Genomic DNA, 5879 nt, shown 5'->3' on the forward strand with positions numbered 1-5879 from the left:
TGAAGAACAACAGGCATTTAAAAAAAAATGTAAAAGTCAAAGACTGAAAAATTTTGTGCATTTAATGCATAAAAACTGTTCTTTCTTTCTTTCTTTCTTTCTTTCTTTCTTTCTTTCTTTCTTTCTTTCTTTCTTTCTTTTTTGCATAAACGCTTTCTGTATCATTTTATCATATGGTGTTTTTCCTCAGTAAGGGAAACAGCTGAACTTAACACTGGGATAAATGTAAAGAAAAGAGCGTAGACTCCTCCACTCACCACTGCAGTGGTCACTGTTTCTCCTTTTAATGATTATAAAGGCTTGAGCAGAGATCACAACCACACACACTCCCAAAGCTGCTCCCAGACAAAGCACAACGGGACTTTCTAAAAATAAATTAATAAATAATGCAAACCATGAGAAAACATTATTTTGGGATAGTTGAGCTCAAAGATATTCTATATTTATTCAGGTATTATTTAAAGTTCATTTTAATTGAATTACGTATTTTCATGGAAATACCATTTTTCTCATCGGTCAGTTGTGTTGCTGCATATTTGAGTTCACTACATTCCATTTCATTACTTTTATACACTAGAAAATGTTGAAATGTCAATAATTTACTTTCATTCAAGTATATTTTTGGCTTCATGTTTCAAATTTTAATTCATACATTCATAGAAATATAGTTTCTCAGCTTTATCCCACTCTGAGGTACAGCATAATGGATTGTAAAATATGAATGAAGAAATATGATGTGATCAAAGTTTTACTGTTAGAGTGAACACTATAAAAAGTGACTCGTCATATCTGCATAAAAAAATAACGTTTGGGAACAAATTGAATAAATCAACAAATCTTTCAAACAGCATAGTTTTTAAGTTGAATAACACTAGTTTATTTACTTGTTACCACATGAAGTATTTTTTACGTAGACCTGATGATCTACTTTTTACATTTTCTCAGGTGTCTAAAGACTGTTTAATAATGGGCACAGCATATATGCATTCAATCTAGCTGGAGAATACTATCAGTTCTGTTATGCCATCATACAAATGATTAATGACCGATAGATTTAATCTTCTTAAATATTGCTTACGAAAATGTACTGATGCTCCATTCCCAACAATGATCTTCCCACAAGCTTCCACAGCGCAGTAGTAAGTTCCAGTGTGGTGCTGGTCGGGGATTTTCTTGGAGAAATTGTACACAGAGCTGTGTGTAGAAGAGCTGATCTCACACTGACGGCTGCTGCTGTTCTGATGAGTGTAAATGATTTCAGGAAAGGATTGTCCTGCAGCAGCTCTGAACCAGAGCACTCGGAGATCTGCTGCTCTGATCTCAGAGAGGACCGTGCACTGCAGAGTGACCGACTCTCCTGGAGAAACTGACCCCCGTACTGGAGTTTGGAGCACTGATATGTTTAACTGAGGTTTATCTGGTCAATATAATAAAGACATTGTAAGATCTTAGTGCATATATGTACTTTTCTCAGACAAGCACATGAGTTTATATGGTAATTAAATGTAAAATGGTCATTTATTACCTGTCACGGCTAAGAACGTGCCTTTAGAGAATGTAACAGTGTTCCCGACTACACCACAGAAGTACATTCCTTCATCAGTTTTATTAGTTTGCTCAATAGTCAGATCAAAATTCTGGATTATTTTCGATCTGTTAAATGAAGTAGATGCTCTTTTTTCGGGTAACTTCACTGCCACTTCCTGCGGTTCCTGCCCTGCTCTTTGTTTGTACCAAACCCAACTCTTAACGCTTTGACCGGACCTTTCCACAAATTTGCAGTGTAGAGTCACAGTTTTACCAGACTCAGCTGAGACAAATGACGCCTCAGAAAGTCCCACAGCTTGAACAGGATCTATAAGACAGGATTAGACTAGAGCTCAGCTGATGATATTTTATCAGCACAGTTAATAATTATAATAATAATAATAATAATAATAATACCTAAAGTTAAACGTAATAGATGACCAAAAACCTTTCTTCTCAAGAGCTGTTAGACGTACCTGTTATGTAGAGAAATAAGATGAGAATCCATATCAGAGCCATTACCCAAAAAAGACAGATCTCCACTGAAGCACTGAGGTACGTCTTAGGAGAAGCAAATGACAAAATCACCAACGTAGCTTGCAGAGCACGTGACTGTAACCTCATTGGCTGGAAATAGTCACAGCCTTTTTTCTCTGACTGCTTGTTTAATGCGCATTTGACCACCTGAAGGCTCCTCCTGTCAAAACTATTTAAGTGTTATTATAAGTACTTATTGCCATATAAACAAAATGTGATCATTTTGATCAGTTATATTATGCTTTAATATAGCAGATTATGTAGAAACTCTCTTTAATAAAAGCAGCAAAAAACTATAATAGATAATAGGGCATTCTTGTAAAAGTCATAAAAGCCATAAAAGGTCAATAGACTCTTAAAACAAGTTCTCTTTAATAGCATTACACCCACTGAAGATAAGCTGGAAGGTAAAAGCCCACAAAAATGTGAATTACATGCTTGACAGAACATCACCAGAAAGGATGACCAGAGTGTGATGATGTCTAAGGGTCTCAGTTAGATTTGATAGGTTCTAACCTGGTAGAGTGACGGCTAATATGTGGTTGTGAAGAGCTATAACTTTATTGTACTTAACTGCTGATAATGCAACGTCATCAGACAGCGCAGTGTTTTGGGAGCTCAACATCAGCAGACAGATGCCTGCTGAGTAAATGAAAAGAGCGAGGGGCTTCCTACCCACCCACAGAGAATGAGGCTATTTATACTCTCTTGAATTTTTGGCAACAGATGACTGTGGCATCAAAGGATCAATCACACTGTAACTATTATACATGATATTATACAATTTATTTTGCAGAAATTCTTAATAAATGGATCTTCACTGTTTCTAGTCCTTATCTTACTGGATGGCTAGCACAACTGATCCATTATCAACTGGGGCCTCATCAAGACCCTGCAGCAAACATAGTAGCAACACAAGAAATCACCCAAATTTACTAGATCCAGCTTCACCTCCTGCCTTTTAGTGTCTGTTAGGATGTGTCCAAGTCAAGATCTCTCTAGTATTTAATCTGTTGTTGTTATGAGGACAGATAGAGAGACTTCTTGAGGTGGGACAAAGGCCTTACCTAAGCCCAAGTTGTAATCCGCAGAAGACTGATGATGAGTCAAGTTAGTTATATTCTTCTCCAGGCAGGGACCGACATCAAATCAGTTGATACTGCAGGAAATATTTTTCCACATGTAAAATCATCAAACCCAGTTCACACCTCACCAGAGCAAATCCCACATCACTGATGACACGTCAGAATTCTAGCAGTAAGTTGCCCAAGAGAAATTGCCCAAATTTGCATATTTCCTCATTTAAAATGATCTATTCTACAACAAAATAAAGAAGAATGGAATTTCAGATATTTTATTATGGCAATTTTAAATTTATGATCATGACAGCATGATCTATAAACATCATGACACAGCCTACAGTAAGCCTTCAACCTTACATCCCAGAGAAGAAGCAGACATCAAAAAAATTTAATAACATTACTAAATGCTAGATGATTATACAAATTAGCTTGTGACATAAAAGATCCAACAAGAAGTATATTTTCATTTCACATTTGATACAATTTGAGTTCTTTTTACACTATTCAGCTGGGTTTTATCTGCTGATCAAAACCTTAAAGAAGAGCAATATCCTCCCTTAAAACAAGAAATATCCAGAGAATACTGGTACCTTACATCAGCGCCTTCAACTCAGTATGACTTATTTTCTTATTTTCTCAATATTGAGAGCAATACTTTCTTTCTGAATTGGTCTGAAGTCAGAAACATTGATATACTCAATTGATAACAGCTACTCATTGATATAAACTGAGAATAGTAATAAAATAATTTATATCATTAAGCAATGTTAGAGGATATCAATCTAGGCTGGATATGTTCATGAATGTCTTTGTATCTTTTTCAAGGTATTCGATAGGAATAATTCCACTCCACTGGTTTTATTGAGGCTTTCCAGTACACGCTACAGAAGAATTATAAACAATTTATAAATATATTAACTCAGAGAAAGAGGATGCGCTGGCAAGATGAATTACTTTAATACAAGTAAAATCAGGTCAACAAAGCAGTATAAAAGTCAGAGAGTAAAAAAAAAACACAAGGCAAAAAAGGAGCTAATGGCCCATTACATAATCCAACAGAGATTTTCATTGAATCACATCAAATCACATCAAAACAAGACTTTGAATAAAGAATGAAATTTCTTTAATGCCATATTAAGTATAGTTAAGTTCATAACTGCACAGAACACAGAGGTTCTTCAGAAAGTGCTGTTCATAGGAAGCCTCAGAGGAAAACAGCAGTCCAGATATTTTAAGAATCATCATTGGATACCATCTCTGGTCTGAATCTACAACTGTCCTTGAGTGACTCAGGACAGAATCATTTCATTACTTGTGTCGTACAGAACCAAAATGTTGTTCTCCAGATTAACACGAGACCATTTATTCAGCCAGCCAGTGAAGAGCACCACATCTCTTAATATGACTGATACACCACAGCACAGAAACTGCTCTTGGCACAAGGTTAGAAGGCCACATTTCCTGAAGACAAAGGTCTTTAATTCAGTTTATCATTTACAATTCATCATGATACCAACTTCACTGGCCGAGAGAGAGAAAGTTTGTTTGCTTCAGTGTTTTCAGCAAAAGTTAGCAAATTACAGTTATTTGAAAAACATGCTCCACGTTTCATTTGAATGAGAAATAAAAAGATGAAGATTAATTCACCCTCCAGTTTTAGAGAAACCTGAAGCTGTTTACAGTTTTCATTTCCTAATTATTAATGATCAGGGCCACTAGGGCCTCATCTTCTTTACGAAAGACAACAACAATGTTCTTTGGGTCATGCTTTATTTTGATGGTCCCCTATATATGATCTACAGGGCTTGTTTTAGGAGTAGCTGTAAGTGTTGAGGTTAAGACCAGGGTTAGACTTAAAATAATCTCTCATGGACATCAAGTTTGGTTAAACTTATTAGAGACAGACATTATAGAAATTCCTATGACTGTTACTTAAAGACAGATTGAGATTTTACAGAGAACTATCAAAGAATTTTAGTTTCTTTGGTTTTAGAGACTCCGCCCAATGATTGCTGGGATAGGCTCCAGCACCCCCTTTTTAAGCAACTTAAAAAGTGTGTGTGTGTGTGTGTGTGTGTGTGTGTGTGCGTGTGTGTGTGTGTGTGTGTGTGTGTGTGTGTGTGTGTGTGTGTGTGTTTTAGAGACATCTAGAGTTGGACTGTTGGAACTGCACCATTCAGCCTGCAGGATCACAGCAATTATATTTGAGAAATTACTTAAAAGGCATCCACTAAGTAAAGAGCAGCACTGATGGAATTCCAAATACTGTACAACAGATATTAGAAGTTTCGAATATTGCCTCATTTAAAATGATCTACTGTATTAGAAGGAAATAGCTCCCGGCATTGTTTTTTCTAAGAAACCACAACAAAATAAAAGAAGAAAATAGCTAAATATTCTATGTAAATATTTTAAATATTTACAATTTCTTTAAACTTCTCTTTTAAAATTCTAGGTAAAATATTTCTAGGTACAATATTTTGACTACATCACATTAAAATAAGACTTTGAATAAAGAATGAAATTCCTTTAATGCTATGTTTTCAAATGATATATAAGTTCCTGAATGTGAGAGCATGATGCACAGACAGGTATAAGCATTTCACTTGTGTTGGTGTTTTATTTGGTTTATAAAAGTAGTAACTCAGAGAAACGGGATGCATTTGTATGATGCCTTTAATATGAGTCAGTTTAATAGTCAGAGAGTAAAAACATAAACACACGACAAAAAGG

Source organism: Pygocentrus nattereri, chromosome 8 (assembly GCF_015220715.1).
Source record: "Pygocentrus nattereri isolate fPygNat1 chromosome 8, fPygNat1.pri, whole genome shotgun sequence".
Taxonomy (NCBI): Eukaryota; Metazoa; Chordata; class Actinopteri; order Characiformes; family Serrasalmidae; genus Pygocentrus; species Pygocentrus nattereri.